This window comes from Hyperolius riggenbachi, chromosome 5 (genome assembly GCF_040937935.1).
Source record: "Hyperolius riggenbachi isolate aHypRig1 chromosome 5, aHypRig1.pri, whole genome shotgun sequence".
NCBI lineage: Eukaryota > Metazoa > Chordata > Amphibia > Anura > Hyperoliidae > Hyperolius > Hyperolius riggenbachi.
The window spans coordinates 199,756,006-199,779,303 of NC_090650.1; the positions used below are offsets into that span (position 1 = coordinate 199,756,006).

General features: G+C 42.6%; 1 long non-coding RNA gene across 1 annotated transcript in view; it reads left to right on the forward strand.

The window, feature by feature from the left end:
• LOC137517552 (uncharacterized) overlaps positions 1-7,234 on the forward strand; it is a 220,283-nt gene extending 213,049 nt beyond the window's left edge. Inside the window, exon 7 of the long non-coding RNA XR_011020566.1 lies at positions 7,177-7,234. This is a non-coding gene — a long non-coding RNA (uncharacterized lncRNA). The remainder of the gene's footprint in view (positions 1-7,176) is intronic.
• Positions 7,235-23,298: the final 16,064 nt, after the last annotated feature.

The window sequence follows — 23,298 nt, forward strand, 5'->3', positions numbered from 1 at the left end:
TTGGGACAGCTCTGGCCACAGGTCAAGCCTGCGCACCCAGTAGTCCAAGGGTTCATCGCTGCTCACAGTGTCTACATCCGCACTTAAGGCCAGGTAGTCGGCTACCTGCCGGTCCAGGCATTGGTGGAGAATGGATCTGGAAGCGCTAAGGCAAGCCGTTGGAGTAAAGAATGTCTGCATATCCGACATCACGATGAGATCGCTGGAGCATCCTGTCCTTGCCTGCGTGGACATGGGAGAAGGATTACTGGCAGTGGTACCTTTATTGCGTTGTGCTGTGACATCACCCATCACATATTATAATGTGCACCTGTCACACACAGACAAGTACCGGACAGGCACAGTGACACCACGTGCTCTCACGTAGGTAGGTGGGTGCACTGAAGTAAACAACAGGTATGGAATATGCAGTGATGGGTATTACAATGTGCACCTGTCACACACAGACAGGTTCCGGAGAGGCACAGTGACACTGCGTGTGCTTACGTAGGTAGGTGGGTGCACTGTGAACAACAGGTAGTTACATGCAGTTATGGGTATTACAAATCAGCACCTGGCACAGTAGTAATTATACCACCAAGGGGACAAAGGCCAGCTGCAACTGGCTGACAGGGCTGTATATAATGCAAGTGGGCCACAAGAAAAAAAAAATAGATCACAAGAACAAGATTAGCTCTCAAAAGAGCTGTTGAGGGGTGCTTTTTTAGCAATAAGAATCAGCAAGGAGCAAGCTAACAAGCCTACAAGAGCCTAACTATGCTTTCCCTATGAGAGTCTGCAGCAGCTCTCCCTTCCCTGATTACTGCAGGCACACAAGTGAGTGAAAAGCCTGATGCTGCCTGCCTTTTATAAGGGGGGGAGGGGGCTCCAGGAGGGAGTGTAGCCATATTGGTTACAATGTGCCTGCTGACTGTGATGTAGAGTGTCAAAGTTGACCCTAATGATGCACTATGGGGCGAATCGAACTTCTGGAAAAAACCACCGAAGTTCGCCGGGAACCATTTGCTGGTGAACCGCTCGGGCCATCTTTACTTTGGGTAACATGGCAACTTCCTGGTTCACCTGACTGGTGATCACGCACGTGCGTGGTGACCGGGAACCAGGAAGCTTCCCTGTTACCCACGTGAGCGGCTGCTCGCAAGATGCTGTCAAGTTTACAGCTTTCAATGGAAATGGATTTTTCAAACACAGGACACGGGCATGGATGATGCAGGGGGACAGTGGAGGAAATAGGGCGACCCAGGACACGAGAGGACCGCCAAGGCTGCTGGAGGACATAGTGGGACCCAGAGAGAGGACCTTTCCGCCAGGACTGCTGTTCCCGGTGTGTAATTTAAAGATCTGCCTGGCACAAAAACTGACACCCAGTTCTATCAAAAGCACAGCCCAATCTCTGTTCCCTCCCCTGGATGACTTGTAATTTCAGTACTATTTTCTTTTTACAATTTTGAGGATGGAGGAGGCATTTTTGAAGAGGGGTAGTCTTATTCGGCGAATATATCCCAAACTTTATATTTTACCTGGAAAAGTTATAAGCCCAGTCGTCTTATACGCCAGAATATACGGTACATAATAATAATATAGTAAGACATTAGACTATGACTATGGTAGGATTAGATAGTGAACTCCTCTGAGAACAGTCAGTAACATGACTATGTACTCTGTAAAGTGTTGCAGAAGATGTTAATGATGCATAAATACATAATACAAACATAGCACACTAGGCTAGATACAGTATGGTGGGAATCATATGATTGTGAGCAATGAAAAGTAATGTCAAGTGCCAGCAATTATGATGCCTCCAAGTAATAACAAATGCAGCAATCCAGAGGAGTCTAGTGGACCTCATCTCTCCAATATACATTTTCCTGGCATCAAGTGGACCCCTCTCTGCCTTATATAATTCTCTGGAGTCTACTGGTACATCACCTCCTATACAGTCCCCTGGAGTCTAGTAGTCCATCCTTCCCTATACAGTTCCCAGGAGGCTAGTAGTCCTTCCTCCCCTGTACAGTTCCCCGGAGTCTAGTGGTCCTTTCTTTCCTGTATAGGTCCCAGGGGTCTAGAGTTTCTTCCTCCCCTATACAGTTCCCTGGTGTCCAGTGGACCTCCTCCCTGCCCTATACAGTTCCCTGGAGTTGATTGGTCCTTCCTACCACCACTATACAGACCCCGGGTGTCTATCCAACCTCCTCCCTGCCCTATACAGTTCCCTGGAGTCTAGTGGTCCTTCCTCCCCTATACAGTTCCCTGGTGTCTGGTGGACCTCCCCCTGCCCTATAAAGTTCCCTGGTGTCTTGTGTCCCCCTCCCCTATACAGTTCCCTGGTGTCTACATGCCATTCCTCCCCTATACAGTTCCCTGGAGTGTAGTGGTCCTTCCGCCCCTATACAGTTCCCTGGTGTCTAGTGGTGCTTCCTCCCCTATACAGCTCCCTGGTGTCTAGTGGCCCTTAACCCCACAGCCTGTCATCAGGGGAAGAAGAGGCGTTATACTTACCTGGGGCTTATTCCAGTCCCTGTGGTCCCTCAACTCCTCAGTGTCCATCCGGTCCCCTCTGTTCTGCCGCTGTCAGCCCTGGTAAAGTCTCTCTTCAACTTTTTACTGTATCAGCTCAGTGATGGCAGTTTTTAATGCTTTACAAATCCCATTTTAAACTACAGAGGTTTTTTTTTTGTCTATCCCCTTTTCTCCCAAGCATTTCTCTGCCACGCAAGAGTCGTATGGCCTGTAGTTAGTTCATCTCATCATATCATATGCTTATATTGTTCAGGTACCATTTGAAGGACCAGAGGAATTTCAGTCAACGTTTTACTCTAAAGACAGCCACTAAATGCAGTATTTGTCTGGTCTGCTTAATACGCTATAAAATGCATAAAACTCTTATAAGTTAAATGTTTTTGAATGTGGTTTGTACGGAAATTCAGTGATGTGGCTCCAGAGAAATGAACGTGACAGTTTACCCAACATAAATCTTTCATTAAGAAAGGAAATGCTGTAGCAGACAGTTTTCAGAAGCAGGTTATATAGTCTGTGTGTGTGCAGAGAAAGCTGACATGATAAAATGAACAGAAAAGATGCCATGGCTGATGAAACCAAACACTTGAATGGGGCATGTGGATGTGTCATCCAAAATTAAAGTGAAGGTAATAGACTAATCCTTTCAGCATTTGCCAGCCTGATGGTTATGCTTGTTAAATGCTAATACAGTGGAAAAATAAACGTATTAGCTGTTATGAACATTGAAGTTGGTCCTTCATTCAGACTACTCTAATAAATGCAGATTGTGTGACATTAATAAAAGTTTCATGGCTGCTTCTGTATGGCTGCATAACATAATGTAATTGCTCAAGCCCACCTGTAGAAATGGACATAGCCTCCTCCTTAGCCCTTATATCATGTTTGGCAGAAATCCCCGTGAATTTCATGCTACTTCTTTCATAACAACTAAAAAATATATATAAAAAATTGTTCTAGCATAATTGTCCACATAATTTTGTTAACACATCACACATTCACAATATACACACACATAACATTATTTAAATACCTCATACATGTTCTGTACATATACAGGGGGATGCGAAAGATTGGGCAACCTTGTTAATCGGCATATGTAAAACAAAAAGGAAAAGCCCCAATAGTGTGTTACTGTGATAAGATGGTTGAATAATTGTGAAGAATAATACTCACAAAGCTGGGTTGCCGGAACCAGGCAACCACTAATAGAGCTTGCGGAGTAATTAGGCCTTTCCCCTCTCAGGCTAAGAAGTCGCTCTCCGTAGACAGAGTAGGGTAATCACACCTATCCAACCAGTGGATTCAATTTGTTCAGGAATTTACAGAGGCGCCAATCAGAGCAAAATACTCTAAAAACAATAAAATGGGGGGTATTGGATGACCACCCCAAACAAATGACACTACTAATAATCACTTAAAAATGTATTTTACTCCCACAAATTTTGCAACGCGTTTCGCGGGTCTGTAGCCCGCTTCCTCAGGCAGTATAAAACAGGAGCAACTGAAGTGTCACCAAAACAAGTGTAGCACCTCTGTTAATCGGCATGATTTTCCAGTATAAATCATTGGTGGTTACGATAAAATATGTCAGTTAAATACAGTATATCATATAGGAGACACACACAGTGATATTTGAGAGGTGAAATGAAGTTTAAGGATTTACAGAAAGTGTGCAATAATTGTTTAAACAAAATTAGGCAGGTGCCTAAATTTGGGCACCACAAAAAAGAAATTATATTAATATTTAGTAGATCCTCCTTTTGCAAAAGTTAAAGCCTCTAACGCTTGTAGTAGGTTCCAATGAGAGTCTGGATTCTGGTTGAAGGTATTTTGGACCATTCCTCTTTACAAAATATCTCTAGTTCATTCAGGTTTGATGGCTTCAGAGCATGAACAGCTCTCTTTAACTCACACCACAGATTTTTAATTATATTCAGGTCTGAGGACTGAGATGGCCATTCCAGAACATTGTACTTGTTCATCTGCATGAATGCTTTAGTGGATTTTGGGCAGTGTTTAGGGTCATTGTCATATTGAAAGATTCAACCCCAGCTGATACTGAGTGGAATCTGAGTGGAATCCATGCGTCCCTTAACTTTGACAAGATTCCCAGTCCCTGCACTGGCCACACAGCCGCACAGCATGATTGAACCACCACCATATTTTACTGTAGGTAGCAGGTGTTTTTCTTGGAATGCTGTGTTATTTTTCCTCCATGCATAACATCCCTTGTTATGCCCAAATAACTCAATTTTAGTTTCATCAGTCCACAGCACCTTATTCCAAAATGAAGCTGGCTTGTCCAAATGTGCTTTAGCATACCTCAAGCGACTCTGTTCGAGCTTTGGACTGAGAAAATACTTCCTCTACATCACTCTCGCATACAGCATCTCATTGTGTAAAGTGCGGCGAATGGTTGAACAATGCACAGTGACTCCATCTGCAGCAAGATGATGTTGTAGATGTTTGGTGCTGGTCTGTGGGTTGACTATGACTGTTCTCACCATGCGTCACTTCTGTCTATCCGAGATTTTTCTTGGTCTGCCACTTCAAGCCTTAACTTGAACTAAGCCAGCGGTTTTCCATTTTTTCAATATATTCCTATCCGTGGAACCAATCAGCTAAAATCTCTTAGACAGCTTTCTGTATCCTTCCCCAAACCATGACGGTGAACAATCTTTGTCTTCAGGTCATTTGAGAGTTGTTTTGAGACCACCATGTTGCTACTCTTCAGAGGAGGGAAACTAACAATTGACCCCCTTAAATACTCTTTCTCATAATTGGATTCACCAGTGTATGTAGGTCAGGGGTCACTGAGCTTACCAAGCCAATTTGAGTTCTAATAATTCGTTCTAAAAGTTTTGGAATCAATAAAAATGACAACAGTGCCCACATTTATGCACCTGCCTTATTTTATTTAAACAATTATTGTGCACTTTCTGTAAATCCAATAAATGTCATTTCACTTCTCAAATATCACTGTGTGTGTCTCCTATATGATATATTTAACTGACATTTTTTATCTTAACCACCAACGATTTATACAGGAAAATCATGACGATTAACAAGGTTGCCCAAACTTTCGCACCCCACTGTACATACACACGTACATATACAATGTATCTACACCACACAATCAATCACTATATAGACACACTAAGCACACATGGGTATCTATTTATTTTTTGTTGATTTTTAACATGATGTATCATATTTTTCAAAGAACCAACAAAGTAGACTGTGGTGAGTCAGACAGATCCTCCAAGGGCTTTTGCCCTCTGTATGCACACTCAGTTGCTGCTCCAAATGTATTTTGGTAAAAAAGTGAAGAGTGTAAAGGAATGGAAATGGAGTGTTTTATGGTTCATTAAACTTTTGAGTAGAAAGCATATTGCACATATCATGTGCTAGATCCAGGTCTCCCTCAGACCTGGGAGAGTAACTGGATCCGTGCACAAGGAGCTACGCTGCTTGCCCCAGTACAGTTGGTGTGCTGCAATCTGAGGGAGACCTGGATCTATCACATGTGCGATATGCTTTCTACTCACTACTATCTTGTAAGTGTGATTATAATGACCTTGCTTTTATTAAAGTTTAATGCACCACAGAGCACTCCATCTCCATTTCTTTACCATATTTTTCAAAATATAAAATGCTCAGACTATAAGACACACCTATGTTTATAGGCCAAAAATCAGGGGAAAGAAAATACTAAACCTGGTGCATCTATAGTACAGGGGAATCTTATCCATCTATTCCCCCTAAGCTGTCTCTAAGCTACTCTGACCAGCTGCACTGCACTAATACCTTCTGGCCCCACCAGTTGCATTATAAAACATACTAAACTACATTTACCCCTGTTGAAAAATACGATAATTGCATGAGCCTGTGTGAATTCATGGTGTTCTACACTTATTGTAGTAACATTTTTTTACCTAATAATTCTCCTGGGTATCTTTGTCTATGGGCTGCGTCCATGTTAGCGTTGCCACACATGACATGGGTGGATTTGTGCGTGCAGGCACTGGCAGACATGGGCTCATATGTGGGTGTGCACACACACGTGCGGTTTTGCACACACACGTGCGGTTGTGAGTGGGCGAGCGGGGCCACATGCGCTGGCCATCATTCTAGTAAATGGGCCTAATATATATATATATATATATATATATATATATATATATATATATATATATATATATATACACATTTATTGTGATATAATAACACAATTAATAAATGAATACCAATGTTTATAAACTGCTTATGGATGCTTCCAATAACATATAAACACTGGAATGTTTTTTTCTGAAAAGTATGTTTTCTAACATTTTTACACAGTTCTTGATGCATAGAAAGACACAGTAATGCACAGAGGGATTTTATTACCTCTATCCATTATACACATACAGTGAGTGATCGTGCTACCAGCCATCTGTCATATATTTCATTTGCATCATCAACACCTGCCATGCTTATTTCCTACCTTCTCCTGTGATCTCATTTTTTTACACCACTTAAATAAAACACTGGTATGTTATTGTTTAAATCCAGGCTATTTAAAAATCATCTATAGAAAATAGTTATTTTACAATCCAATTTGTTTCTTAATGATCTGCTGTTTTACAAAACAATTTTATTCTTATGTCAAAACAGGCTTTCCAGTGATTAAGGTGCTGCATCCAGTTCTGCTGAGGTATGCGGTGTGGAGTTTTGATTGCATCAGTCATTAATCAAGTATGATGGATTTTTCTTTTTTAAATTTTAACCCTTAAATGCCTCAATATAATAACGTAAAGCTTTTTTTTTTGCATTTTAAGACCCTATTTCCTGTTTTATCAGTGTATATTTAATCAAAATGAGCATCATATAACCATTAAAAATATATTTTAATAATCACTTATAGACATATCTACAGTGAATACCATATAAATTATTTAGGGATATTCACATTTTAAGTGTATTGTAAAAATCAGTAAGCCTGTCTTTTGAAGCAAACAGTCTTTGGTCACTGTAGAAAATTACCTTTGAAACAATCTGTTTATCTTCACATTGTTTTTTTTTCATTGTGTTCCTTACCCCAAGTCCCAACCCTAGCCTGATACTAACCTTCTCTCCTAGCTGTACCCTAATCTTACCCACTCCTCTAACACCAATTTTCACATTATTTTTGTTCAATTTTAGCAGTTAATAAGCAAAGCCCTTATACATATAATAAAAATTATAAACATGCTATTGTCATGCTATACATGCTATCATTAGCAATTGGTATCGTAAGTATGCTATACATGCTATCGTTACTAATTGCTATGTATTTTAAGGGGAATAGTGGGAACAAGTTTAAATAGACCTTGTAGTTTTTGAGAAAATCGATTTTAAAAATGAAAAACAAAAATGGCCTTTTTATGAGTTTAACAAAAAACATTTTTCCTTTTCATTTTAAAAATACATTTTCTCTAAAACTGCAAGGTCTTTTTGAAAAATTATCTTTCTTTTTTACTTGCTGCCACTGTTCTTCTTAACATATGTAGCAATTTTAGTGATGATAGCATGTATGGGGACTTTGCTATTACTCTCTAAAGTCAGCACAAAATTATTCATAATTACATGAAATTATGAATGGATTACTCGAAATCAAATTAATTTCCAAATTTGAATTACATATTGCTGTAATTGCGGAATGTTAAAATTTTTGCCAAATCATAATTAGCGTATTGTGTTCATCACTAGTTGTCAGCAATTGGCTTACCTTAAAGGACTACTGTAGGGGGGTAGGGGGAAAAAGAGTTGAACTTACCCGGGGCTTCTAATGGCCCCCCGCAGACGTCCTGCGCCCACTCAGCCACTCACCGATGCTCCAGTCCCCGCCTCTGGTTCACTTCTGGAATTTCGGGCTTTAAAGTCGGAAAACCACTGTGCCTGCGTGGCTGTGTCCTTGATTCTGCTGATGTCACCAGGAGCATACTGCACAGGCACAGACCGTACTGGGCCTGTGCAATACACTTCTGGTGACGTCAGCAGAAGTGAGGACGTCTGCGGGGGATCATTAGAAGCCCCGGGTAAGTTGAAGTCTTTTTCCCCCTACCCCCCTACAGTAGTTCTTTAAGAAAGGTGAGTCTATCCACAAATGCTATGCTCATTTTGGTGTCCACCCACCTGTCACACTCAAAGCCCTTACAGACAGCACACTAGAAGGGGGACAAGATGGAGCTTCTGGTATGACTTCAGTAAGCTTCAGGCAACTTACTACTTCATGGGAACATAATGGCGCATAGTGTCAGGCACACTGATTAACCTCATGTAGTGCACCATCTAGTCTTGTGGTTGTTGGTGACTACCATGCATGCTGCTGCTGTTTGAGGTATTAAGGGTGGAGAAACCCAATGCTGGCAGTGCTGCTGGTGGTGGATTGTTGCTGCTGCCACCAGCCACCTGGCTGTATTGATCATCCTAGAACACTGGATCAATAGGCTGGGGTTAGGCTTCTTCTAGCTGGAACACAAGGCCAGCATGCAGCTGCCCCATTTGTCACTCTATCTGCTCAACTGGTATAAGTGACTCTAGTCTGACTCTGCCCTTGCACTGTAACTGTTTGCCATAAAGAGGTGACTTATCTCCATTTTTTCTAGGCTTCTGTTCCTTCACACATTATTGTATACCTCCCTGGAGCTATCTCTGCCCTGTGCTGTGCCAAAAACTCCTCCAGCATTTGGACTTTGAAATTCCACCATGGCACACTATCTGTCCACCATGATCCTCTACTGGGACAGGTCATACTGCTGTCACCTAGATTTGGTGCTAGGCTCCTCTTTATATCCCACAGAGTCTTCTTCCCATGGAAGCATGGCACACATCTCAATTGTTTTCTTATTTTCTAAAGCTTACATAGAGATATCTAGTGCCAGACACCTTGGTGACATTAGTAAAGACCTCTAGTGCAAGAGACTGTGGTTATATGTTAACTTCTGTTCTTATTATCTACCTATGTACAGTATAATGGGAGGAGATCCCTAGTGTCAGAACCCACAGTAACATGTTAATTTATTTTCCTAATTTTACATTTTTACATACAATGGGCATGGAATCCTAGTTACACAGACTTCAGGTACATGTTTGTTTCTGTTCCTCATCTCCTGTAGCCATATATCAAGAACACCAATCCCTAGCACCAGATACTGCACTTACATGTTTACTTATGTTGCTCATCTCTAGAGCCCCAGCCTATGTATAATGGGCAGAAATCCCTAGTGCCAGAGACAGCAGCTACATGTTTTCTTATGTTTCCCATCTCTAGTACATACATATAATTGGCAGAGATCTTTAGTACAAGAGTATGTATTGGGCTGCTGCCACACGCGTAAAAGATATTGGAAGTTTAAATTACCAATATGTTACTATACACTTCCTGACACCCATTCTCACATGAACCCTATGCTCCTAGGGTCTAAAATGAACCCCCCCCCCCACCTAATGCCTAACCCTAGCCCCTGTAAGTGCCTAAAACAGACTTCTTAAAGAGGAACTTTAGCGAAAGGGGAGAAAGAAAAAAATAAATACATTTCAAAGTGAGAAGATAAAAAATAGAAGAGATCAAGGAATGATTTACTAGTATATTTGCCATGTAATTTGTTCATATTGTTTCATCTACATTCATTTTGCACGTACTCATCTTTACTACTGGCAGACATGAAAAAAGGTTTTCACTACAATATGAGCCATACAGACTCCCCTCCCCCCCAATGATCTATACAAGAAAAGGTGAAGATCTTTCATGGGAAAAGGGGTATCAGCTACTGATTGAGATTAAGATCAATCCTTAGTTACAATTCCCCTTTAACCCTGATCAGCTACAACCACTAATTCTTATATAGTAGCTGATCGGCTACTAGCTGTGTTGGACAACCAACTCAACACTTGGACACCCTGATTACCAATAGCTTGGGAGCCCAATTATAGATAACAAACACAGGCGTCTATTAGATGCCTGCCGATCCCCGCACTCAAATTACCTGATCCAGCAGTTACATGGACAGTTCTGTCAATTCCTTTCCAAATCCCAATCCTTTACTGAGGCAGATAGTGACTTTTTACAAACCAGAGACCTAAAAGTCTACATTCTGCCCATTTTAGGCCTCCCAGACATTCTATAACTGTATTATATTGCAAAGAAACCAATTAAAAAATGAACATTAAAACACATTTGTAATTACAGTTTTTCACTTCCTATAGTTATTGGATATGTGTTAGACATTAAAAATGTGCGTGGTTTTTATAACTATCTAGTTAACTTAAACAAGGCACAGACAACTGTTTAATTAAGTTTACTACGATTATTTATGTTATCGTTAAATTGTATAATGCATGCAAATATATTTAAATCTATTGAGGAATAAACATTTAGATAGTATATGCTTGATCAGGGCAGTTTGTATTTTAAAATCACCTATGAAACTTGTATCAGTGTTATTCCCGTTGGAAAAGAGGTCCTTGTGTATGTCTAGGTAGGATGTATCGTGATGTTGGCATGCCAAATAACACAACATCTCCCCCTCCCTCATGTCTTCTATAGTGGCAGTGGGACATTAAAAACATTGATTCCTATACAAGAAAACATTTTTGGGAAATTAGCACAATTGGATCTTGCACAGAATGATAGTGCTGGGTGCAGTTTTACTGTGTATTATGAGAAAGTGTATTATTATAACCATACATCACTGCAGCCACCCTTGCTCACAGAGAAGCAGTTTGGCAAGACTGAACACCTCTAGCCACCTCTTTAGAAAGCTTAACAAAAGAAATCGCTAAACATATGGCACAATCCAAGAAGTCTAAACAGCAGCTTGGCCCAGAGGCAGCAGAAGATGTTGATGCTTGCAGTTTGCAAATGTGTATGTTTTAAATATAACATTAGCCAAATGGTTTATTAAGAATATGATACTTTTGAGTGTGTGATGATTTTAAAATAGGGCAGTGCTCTTGTTTATAAATGTGACATATTTAAGGTATGCATGCAAGCATTTAACAGTAAGGGGTCTTTTTCGCCTAGACAAATCCTAGCAAATCTTTGTTGTAGCATATTAAAAATGTATGTGTCTATTTTCATTTTAGCACCACAGCCAAAGAATATACTATTTTGTTACTGCCTTCATATGCTTAGTATGAGAATAGGCACACCAGGGCTTTTATAAGCCTATTATAGTGCTCATATTAGGAGGTAAGATATTGTATTTCTCTTCCAATGCTTCTATTCCATAAAATGAGATGATGTTTTATTGCCATCTACAATCCCTTATATAACATAAATCAGGGGTCTCAAACTCGCGGCCCGCGGGCCATTTGCGGCCCGCGATACAATATTTTGTGGCCCCAAGGCCCCAGAGCTTGTAGGGGCCCCCAGTGGCTACAAGAGGAAAAAAAAAATTTTCAAATCGGCCTTATAGTTTTTGAGAAAATCGATTTTAAAGTTGCAAAGGAAAAAAATACACATTTAAAAACCCGCCGACTTTAATGGTTAATAGCAAATCCACCTTAAATGCTAGAAACCCTAAATTTGCAGGATATGTTAAGGAGATCATTAGGAATAAGAGGAAAAAACAATTTTTCAAAAAGACCTTATAGTTTTTGAGAAAATCGATTTTAAAGTTTCGAAGGAAAATAGTATACTTTTAAATGCGGTAAATGTCACTTTTAGTAGCAAGCCTAACGGTAGTGTAATTTTACATGTATCAAAAGAAAGAGCAATACATTTCCTGACAGAGTTTCCAGGGGGTCCATACGCAGCCGCAGCGCTTTGGCCAGGTATCGCTATACAGCCGTAATATGGCTGTATGAAGATTCCTGGCATTTTTTCCTATTTTCCCAATTTTTTTTTTTATGTTTAGAGTGGGCGGGCAGAGGCGGCGATCCGCCGCGATTGACGTCAGGAGGGGCAGAGCTGAAGCTGAAAGCTCTGCCCCTTCCAGGAAATGCCGGCGGATTGCCCCCGGGGCAATTTGGGGGCTCTGCAGCCCTCGTTTTGCGGCGGGGACACGTGAACTCCCTTATGCGGCCCAGCCTCATCCTGACTTTGCCTCCTGCGGCCCCCGGGTAAATTGAGTTTGAGACCCCTGACATAAATGAATGCTGCGGTGCCTCACCAATCATCTCCCAGCTGTCCTTGTTTTGTGTTCTTTACCTTGAAGATTGTAAGGCGCACTTATATACCAAGAAACCAATGTTGCTCAGCAGCTGCTGCATACAGGAATCTTCACCTAAACAGCTCCATTTGTGACATAACCTCTCTTTTACTGGTGTTGTTATGAAGTAAATACATGTTGAAGAGTAGCAGTGGCTGGATAGGGTAATGGTTAAGGGCTCTGCCTCTGCCACAGGTGACCTGGGTTTGAATTTCGGCTCTTCCTGCACAGTAAGCTAGCACCTATTAAGTAGGAGACCTTGGGAAAGACTCCCTAATACTGCTACTGCCTATAGAGTGCATCCTAGTGGCTGCAGCTTTGGTGCTTTGAGTCCGCCAGTCTTTGTATGTTCATTTGGATTGCCATTATTTAGAGTATCATTTTCGTATAATAGTTTTGGTAATTTCTGTGTCCTGCTATTTCTGTCCTTATCTATAATGATGCATGAGTGAGAATCATAATTTGGATCTCATAGTGAATTGGGCCTTTATCGCTTACCAAATTTTTCGGTGAGAAAATCCCAGTGAATCATAAATTGCATCTCGTCGTGAACTGAGCCTTTCTTGCTTACCAAACTTTTCCATGAGAAAGTCCCAATGACTCACCATGCATTCACATTCTCGACAAACGTTTGTGGGCAAATTGTGGGGGCAGTACAGCAGCAAAATTGGGAAGTGTTTTTCATTTTCACTCTGTGCAGTGTTTTCATGTGTGATGCTACAGGAAGAGATAGCTGGTACTCGGGTGTATTTTAACAACTGAGAACTGTGATTTATAGGTTTTTTTAAAAATGTGCAGAACTGGGATTTGTAGAATTTATTGTGTGCTGAAGTGGATAGGTGGAAGTTTGTGTACTTTCACTACTTACACAACTAGGTAGCTAAAGTGTATTTCACCTAATGAATACACTATGAGCTGTAGGATTTATTCAGTGTAGATTTAACCACTTTCCAACTGCCCATAGGTGGTGGAAAGTGGCCGTGCACATACGCACATATATATATATATATATATATATATATATATATATATATATATATATATATATATATATGCACATGTACGTGCTCAGCCAATGCCTCCTGCAAAATATATACTTTTAAAATGTTTGTTTTGCATGGAGAAGTGCAAAAAATTGACACTTTAAAATGTCCATTTTGCAGGAAGTGGTTAAATAGGCTTGAACTGTGTGTGCTTAGTTACAAGTTACATCAAGGTACTTGCAATCCTTCAGCTGGTTTGCTTGCTATACAACACCTAGTACTGAGAAGAGCTCAGCTATAGCATTCATTGAGTGTGGAGTATGGATGATCAAGCAAGATTAACAGTTCAATCTCAGGGTGAACCGAGATCTCATGGTGAATTCTTGCTTACTAAACATTTTTGCAAGAAAGGCCCAGTGATTCGCCATATATTTATAATTTCGCTGAAAGAACAGGCAAACGTGCAGGTAACAGGCAGCAAAGGCATGCTCTCTGAAATGGGAACTGAACTCAATAGTAGAGATGTAGCGAACGGTTCGCCGGCGAACGGTTCCAGGCGAACTTTGGGGGTTCGCGTTCGCCTGCACCAGGCGAACTTTTGCAGAAGTTCGATTCGCCCCATAATGCACTATGAGGGTCAACTTTGGCCCTCTGCATCACAGTCAGCGGGCAGATTGTAGCCATTCGGGCTACACTAAGCCCTGGAGCCCCACCCCCCCTTATATAAGGCAGGCTCGCCGGCTATTACACTCACTCCTGTGCCTGCTAGAGACAGACTAGGGACAGCTGCTGCAGACTTGTTCTCCTAGGGACAGATTAGTTAGGCTCTTGGCTTGCTCCTGGATGATTGTTATTGCTAAAATAGCACCCCTCAGCTCTCTTTTGAGAGATAATGTTTTCCTGATGTGTTTTTTTTCTGTGTTGCTCACTGACACTGACATTATACAGCCCTATCTGTTGCAGCTGGACCTTGGTAATTGTTATTACTGAGCCAGCCAGGCCCTGCCTAACTATCTATACTGGGACACCAACCTATGCCTACCTAACTACTGGGGCATCTACTTACCTATACGGGGACACCTACCTACCTACCTATACTAGGGGACCTACCTAGGCCTACCTACCTATACTGGGTCTCCTACCTATGCCTAGCTAACTACTGAGGCACCTACCTATGCCTACCTACCTATACTGGGACTCCTACCTATGCCTACCTTCCTATACTGGGTCTCCTACCTATGCCTACCTACCTATACTGGGACTCCTACCTATGCCTACCTACATACAAGAAGATAATAAGGTCGTTGCTTAATTGTGGACAGACCAAATTCGATCAGCTGGACAGTCACTGTTGTTCTATCATTGAGCTACCACAGCCCGGCGACCATATGGGCTGGAAAACTGCCACGGCCTGCACTCTGGCCATGGTGCGCACCGGTCCAGCACGGCCGTCACTACGCAAACAGCTGTTTGCGGTGCGTTACACAGTGAGTTTGGTGTGTCAGTGTGAAGCAGAACTCTAATTACACTCCCTGATTGATGTATACACATGCAAGATGTTTGAAAGCACTTTAGGCCTGCAATTTAGCATTCAATCTGCTTTCGTCAAATCCAGATTTTTCCCCGGGGCTTTTGGTGTCTATCCCACTCATCCATGCCCCCCTCCAGGTGTTAGACCCCTTGAAACATGTTTTCCATCACTTTTCTGGCCAGCATAATTTTTTCTATTTTTCAAAGTTCGCCTCCCCATTGAAGTCTATTGCGGTTCGCGAACTTTTACGCAAACCGAACCTTCCGCGGAGGTTCGCGAACAGGGTTCGCGAACCGAAAATCGGAGGTTCGCGACATCTCTACTCAATAGAAGCAGAGAACTAGAAGGACTTCAGAAAACCATAAAAAAAAACAGTTTGGAATTTACAAAAATGTTGCATTGAACAATTACACCAAGCTTTGCTTTTTTAGTAGGAGGGCTTTTTGGTTCCTTTTATCCCCCTATACATTCCTAGTAGTTTTGGTCACCCTGAGCTGCTTGGTTACTCTGTTGTACTCGTCCAAGCCCTATTTCATACAGCCTTATCAATCCCTGCCATGTACTGATGAGGACCAAAAGTCCGAAACAGGCTGTCTCTACATGTGGGTTTGATATGGCTGTGTAAAACTTAAAGCTATAGGCTTGCTATACACCAGCGGTTCTGGATGCTTGCTTGGCTTAACAAGGGCGAAAAGGGATAATTTGCATATTTAGCAGCATAGAGGGAGCTGTTGTGGCTGGGAATGCGAATAATCACTTGCGTTCCCAGCCTGTCGGGTCCTGACGGCGAAACCGTAAGTGGCTGCCGGCGGAGACAGGAGGATCGGAGGGACACGGCGAGGGCACCGGGCAGCTGCAGGGGGCTATTGGAAGCCCCAGGTGAGTAAAACTCATTTTTTGTTTTTGGCTTAAAGGAATACTTAAGGGAAAAAAAAAATGACATTTACTCACCCGGGGCATCCCTCAGCCCCCTGAAGCTGGATGGTGCCCTCGCAGCCCCGCTCCGATCGTCCTGTCCCCGCCGGCGGCCACTTCCGGGTGCGGCGACAGCCGCCGACAGGCTGGAAACGCGGCTGATTTTCCGCGTTCCCACTCGCTATATGCTGCTATAGCGTATATAGCTACGCTATAGCAGCATATAGCGAGTGGGAACGCGGAAAATCAGCCGCGTTCCCAGCCTGTCGGCGGCTGTCGCCGCACCCGGAAGTAGCCGCCGGCGGGGACAGGACGATCGGAGCGGGGCTGCGAGGGCACCATCCAGCTTCAGGGGGCTGAGGGATGCCCCGGGTGAGTAAATGTCATTTTTTTTCCCCTTAAGTATTCCTTTAAGGGTCGCTTTAAGTAATTCTGAATTTCATATCTAAGAGACCAGTGATAATAGCTTTAAAATGACACTGAAGCAAAAAACAAACAAACAAAAAAAAAACTTATGATATAATGACTTGTATGTGTAGTACAGATAATTATTAGCACATTAGTAGCAAAGAAAATAGTCTAAATGTTTTATTTTCAGGTATATAGCTTTTTTTTTTTATAACATTGCTTCATTCTCTAATATTTGCAGTTTACAAACTACACTCAGCATTTTAAACTATGAAATAGAGCAGAAATAATGACCCTTTGAACTTGTCTGCAGTAAAATCTTATCTGAAGTTGCCTTTCACTGTTTCTTTGATGTAGAAGTGCTTCAGAAAATAGCACTGCTCTCTGACTAAATTAGTCGTAGAACTTAGAGAAGCTCTTTTGCATAGATAATTAGTGAAGTTTCTTAACTCTTCCTGTACTGGAAACAATATAAGACTCATATCTGTGCTACTAATGTTCTATTTCTTAGCTGTACTACACATACTATTCATTATATCACAGGTTTACTTTCCCTTCAGATTCCCTTTAAGAAATATTTCTGTACAAGGGATATTGAAATTGATGAAATTGGAGGGTAGGCAATCACATGTCCCCAGTGAGACACAGTATGTATTCTTTAAGGCGTATTATAGACAGTTTGGTGTTGGTAGGAGGTTATTTTGATATCACACTAATCCATTACTAGACTACTAAGTAAAGATCATATGTCCTTGAGAGGTACCTTTTACCTCTCAAAATAATGCAAAAACTATGGAATGAGGCTCAGATGTTATGCTGGATACACACGTTACGTTTTTCCACTCGATAGATAGATCCAATATATAATTTCCGTCATGTCCGACATTCCTTCTGATCGATTCTGTGCTCGATTTCTGATAGAAGTGAATGGAAAAAGATAAGAAAAATGAGCGGAAGATAAGAGAATCGCGAGCAGAATTGAGCACAAAAAACGATCGGGTGGAAAATCGAGCGGAAAAACGTATCGTGTGTACCCAGCATCAGATAGTTTAAAGGGATATAAGCAGCTCCTGGCTTCAAATAGCTGAAAGGGCTGCCATGTTTGAGAAGTTCAACCCCCTGCTACTTTCCCACTGCCATTATTCAGGCTAGGTGTGAAATTCTTCAAGTGTGACTATGTAAGGATCCGCTCCTCTCGGCCGCAGTATGGTCTGAGGCGACGATTGAGGTAGAGTCAGCTAACACTTAGCAGGGGTTTATTTTAATAATATAAAATTATAGTTTGTGACCGTGCCTAGGATTGAACCCTGGTCTCCCACATCAGAGGTGGTGAGCTTGACCACTGTGCTATGGTTAATACACTCAGAAAGCTTTGCTGGTCAGCATTGGGTGGGTCAGCTGGCCTGTTGTGGTCATCTGTATCAGCTGATCCCACTGTCAGCTGATTTATGCCTGCGTGTGATTGGCTGTTGTGTGCATGTGGCCGGCCACTGATTGGTTGCATGTAGTATATAAGTCTGCTGAGTGCTTCCTGTCATTGCCCGTGATAGCGTTAGCTAGTCTAGCTGCTGGGGGTGTGTATCCTGGTTGGAAAACTATTCTTTATTGGATTACTTGGCTTTTGGACCTCTGCCTGATTTTGGACCTTCCTTGCTCGCTGCCTGAACTGACCCCGGAAACTCTCGACTACTCTCTTGCCTGCTCCTTCTGTACTGCGAATCTCGGATACCTGTGTTTGACCCCGGACTGTTATTGGACTCTGCTTTTGTTTCTTGTTTGGTGTTGGTGATCTATCTATACCCACCCTGCATTCAGCCTCAATATCTTGCGCCCTAAAGGCCTGGGTGTAACCGAAGTCGGGTAGGTGTTGTCTCTCACCTCCCGTTCAAGCGGGGACGCGCCACACAAGGCGAAGACGGCGGAGGTAGATTGGGACATTGAGGCTGATTCGTGGGTGGATAGGTTGCCAGGCCTTACATTATCACGGGCCTCTACAATTATTATCATGGAGGAGCTCCAACGCCAGATATTGCTACTTACTGGAGCCGTTAACCAGCTTACAGAACGAGTTAATACTCTACAAAACCAGCAAGCTAATCTGCCGGCTCAACCTGTGGACAACGCAGGGTCTCTTCCCGCTTCGGTCTCAGGGACGTCTGCGGAACCAAAGCTACCACTTCCAGAGAAATTTTCAGGTACCAGGAGTCAGTTTAGTAACTTTATGAACTCTTGTCAAATGTATTTTCGTGTCAGACCAATTGCTTCTGGTTCTGAAACTCAACGTGTGGCTCTTATCATTTCACTGCTCCAAGGGGATCCCCAATCTTGGGCCTTTGGCCTTCCACATGGACATGTGGCCCTTTCTTCTGTTGATGAATTTTTTAAGGCCATGGCAGTATTATACTCAGATCCTGATCTCTCTACTACAGCCGTTCAGAAGTTAAGAGATTTGAGACAAGGCCGCAGACCTGCTGAGGAATACGCTGCAGAATTCCGCAGGTGGTCAGTCTCTACCAACTGGAATGATCCTGCCTTACTTGATCAGTTCCTGCTTGGTCTGTCGGAGACTGTAAAAGACATATTGGTCAGTCATCCAGTTCCTGAAACGCTTGAGGATGCTATTACCCTTGCCATTCGGGTGGACCGGAGAGTCCGGCAGAGACGCCAGGGGAGAACTTTCTTTCCTACCGTCACTTCTGTCCCTCAAGTCACTTTGCCCCCTGAAGAACCGATGCAACTTGGTTTCTCTAAACTGACTCCTACTGAGAAATTAAGGAGACGTTCTGAGGGTCTGTGTCTCTATTGCGCAGGCAAGGGACATATGGCCAAGGATTGTCCTGTAAAAAAGAGGCCGGAAAACTCCAGCGCCTAGGTGGGTCCGAGGAAACTCACCTAGGCGAGCAGGTACTTCCTCTTGCATTAAAACGCATTTTATTACCTGTAAGCATTTTTTGGGGTGACAAGTGTCATTCATGTGAAGCATTTCTTGATTGTGGTGCTGCAGGTAATTTCATTGATTGTTCACTGGCCACGAAATTGGGCATTCCTGCCTTGGAATTACAGGACAGGATTTGTGTGACTGCTATAGATGGTTCTCCTCTACAGGAGAATTGTCCGATAGCAATCACTCCGGAAATCTCGTTTAAAGTTGGTGCATTGCATATTGAGTCTCAGTCATTTTATATACTGAAAATGCCTACCTGTTCTATGGTGTTGGGGTTGCCATGGTTGCAGAAGCACAATCCGCAGATCGATTGGACTTCTGGGCAACTTACTAGCTGGTCCTCCTTTTGCCATAAACATTGTTTGAAACTTGTTCCTTTGCATGGGGTTGAGATAGCTTTTGATACATTACCTATTTGTTACAGAGAATTTGTTGACGTATTTTCTCCTCAGGCTGCTGACAAGCTCCCACCCCATAGATCTTACGATTGCCCTATTGATCTTCTTCCTGGTACTATGCCTCCTCGAGGACGTCTTTACAATCTCTCTGGTCCTGAAGATCGGGCTATGAGGGAGTATATCAAGGAAAATCTCAGTAAGGGTTTCATTCGTCCATCCACTTCTCCCGCAGGAGCGGGGTTTTTCTTCGTGGAGAAGAAGGATGGCGGATTGCGGCCCTGCATTGATTATAGAGGTCTGAATAAGATTACTGTTAAGAATAAATACCCATTACCTCTCATTGACGATTTGTTTGCCCAGGTCACAGGAGCTCGGATCTTTACCAAACTTGATTTAAGAGGAGCGTACAATTTGATCAGAATTCGTCAAGGTGACGAGTGGAAGACAGCTTTCAATACAAAGGATGGGCATTATGAATATTTGGTGATGCCATTTGGCCTTTGTAATGCTCCAGCTGTCTTCCAAGACTTTGTAAATGACATCTTTAGAGAATTCTTGGGGCGGTTTATGGTCATTTACTTAGATGATATTTTGATCTATTCTGCGTCACTTTCTGAACATAGATTTCATGTCAAGACTGTACTGCAGAAATTGAGAGAGAACTCTCTTTACGCCAAATTGGAAAAGTGTGTTTTTGAGACCAATCAAATCTCGTTCCTGGGATATATTATTTCAGATTCTGGTCTCGCCATGGACCCCGTTAAATTGTCCGCAGTCCTAGATTGGCCCCAGCCTTCCGGGCTCAAGGCTCTCCAGCGTTTCCTGGGTTTTGCGAATTTTTATCGCAAGTTTATTAAGGGTTTTTCCACTTTGGTCGCTCCTTTGACTGACCTGACTAAAAAAGAAGCTGATCCCACTCATTGGCCCCCTCAGGCCTGTCATGCCTTTGAGGTATTGAAAAAGGCTTTTTGTACTGCCCCTGTACTGGCTCATCCAGATATCCTTAAACCTTTTATCATTGAAGTTGATGCTTCCGAAATTGGCGTAGGAGCAGTTCTTTCACAATACTCAGGTTCTCCAGAACGTCTCCACCCTTGTGCCTTCTTCTCTCGCAAGTTTTCTCCTGCTGAAAGAAATTACGACATAGGGAATAGAGAGCTGTTGGCAGTTAAGATGGCATTCGAGGAATGGAGACATTGGTTGGAGGGAGCTTTGCATCCAGTCACTGTGTTTACTGACCACAAGAACCTAGAATATATTGAAAGTGCCAAGAGACTCAATCCTAGACAGGCCCGGTGGGCATTGTTCTTTGCCCGTTTCAACTTTACAATTACTTATAAGCCTGGGTCCAAAAACATTAAGGCAGATGCATTATCACGTTGTTTCGAACCTGAAACTAATGAACCTGTAAGTTCAGAATCCATTGTTCCCAAACATTGTATTATCAATGCGCTGTCCACCTCTCAGTTATCACCTGATCTTTCAGTGTTACTGTCTTCCTGTCAGAATGATGCACCTGCCGAGAAACCACCAGGTCTGTTATTTGTTCCATTAACTCTTCGGTTACAGGTTCTACAGCAATTTCATGATTCCAAATTAGCGGGTCATCCTGGTGAAAAAAAGACTGTAGATTTATTGTCTCGTCATGTCTGGTGGCCATCGCTCAGGGTGGATTGTAAGGCCTTTGTTAAGGCATGTCCAGTCTGTGCTCGAAATAAGACTTCTCATCTTGCACCCAGAGGTAATCTGCAACCACTTCCCATCCCTGATAGGCCTTGGACTCATGTGTCGATGGATTTTATTGTAGATTTACCTTGCTCTCAGGGGAATACTGTTATATGGGTAGTGGTTGACAGATTTAGTAAAATGGCTCACTTTGTTCCCTTGAGTAAGTTACCCTCTGCAAAAGAATTGGCAGGATTGTTTATTGTCCATGTTTTCCGTCTGCATGGTATCCCTGAAAACATTGTCTCTGACAGAGGAGTACAATTCGTCTCGCAGTTTTGGCGAGCATTTTGTTCTCGTATTGGTATATCATTGTCATTTTCCTCTGGATTTCATCCTGAGACTAATGGACAAACTGAGAGAACAAACCAGTCTTTGGAGCAATATCTCCGGTGTTTTGTATCTGATTGTCAGGACCAATGGTTTGAAGTTCTACCGTATGCAGAATTTGCTTTTAACAACCTTGCCAGTACCTCTACTAAAATGTCCCCATTTCAGATTGTCACAGGTTTAAATCCTAAGTTTGCTTCCCTATCAGGTACGTCTTCTGGGTTTCCAGTGTTGGAGGATTGGCTGTCACATATGGTTTCGTTATGGGACCAGGTTAAAAGAAATTTAGAGGTGGCAGTCAAACAGCAGAAAACATTTGCTGATAAACATCGTTCTCAGGAATTTTCCTTTTCACCTGGTGATTTAGTCTGGGTCTCCACCCGTAACCTTTCTTTACGGCAGCCTTCTTCCAAACTGGGTCCCAGATATATAGGTCCTTACCCTGTAACAGAAAAAATCAATAACGTCACCTACAGGATTTCATTGCCTCAATCCATGCGGGGAGTCAATTCATTTCATGTTTCTCTGCTGAAACCGGCAGTTAATACCATGATATCTGACTCTCCACCACCTCCGGTCATTGTTGATGGAGAACCAGAATACGAAATTGAAAAAATTCTGGATTCTCGTAAAGTACGTAATTCTTTACAATACCTTGTTGACTGGAAGGGCTATGGCCCAGAAGAAAGATGTTGGGTCCCAGCACGTCAGGTACATGCTAAAGAATTAATCCATCAATTTCATTTGAAATTTCCAGATAAACCAAGGTTGGAGTGTTCGGAGACCACTCCTCAGGGGAGGGGTACTGTAAGGATCCGCTCCTCTCGGCCGCAGTATGGTCTGAGGCGACGATTGAGGTAGAGTCAGCTAACACTTAGCAGGGGTTTATTTTAATAATATAAAATTATAGTTTGTGACCGTGCCTAGGATTGAACCCTGGTCTCCCACATCAGAGGTGGTGAGCTTGACCACTGTGCTATGGTTAATACACTCAGAAAGCTTTGCTGGTCAGCATTGGGTGGGTCAGCTGGCCTGTTGTGGTCATCTGTATCAGCTGATCCCACTGTCAGCTGATTTATGCCTGCGTGTGATTGGCTGTTGTGTGCATGTGGCCGGCCACTGATTGGTTGCATGTAGTATATAAGTCTGCTGAGTGCTTCCTGTCATTGCCCGTGATAGCGTTAGCTAGTCTAGCTGCTGGGGGTGTGTATCCTGGTTGGAAAACTATTCTTTATTGGATTACTTGGCTTTTGGACCTCTGCCTGATTTTGGACCTTCCTTGCTCGCTGCCTGAACTGACCCCGGAAACTCTCGACTACTCTCTTGCCTGCTCCTTCTGTACTGCGAATCTCGGATACCTGTGTTTGAC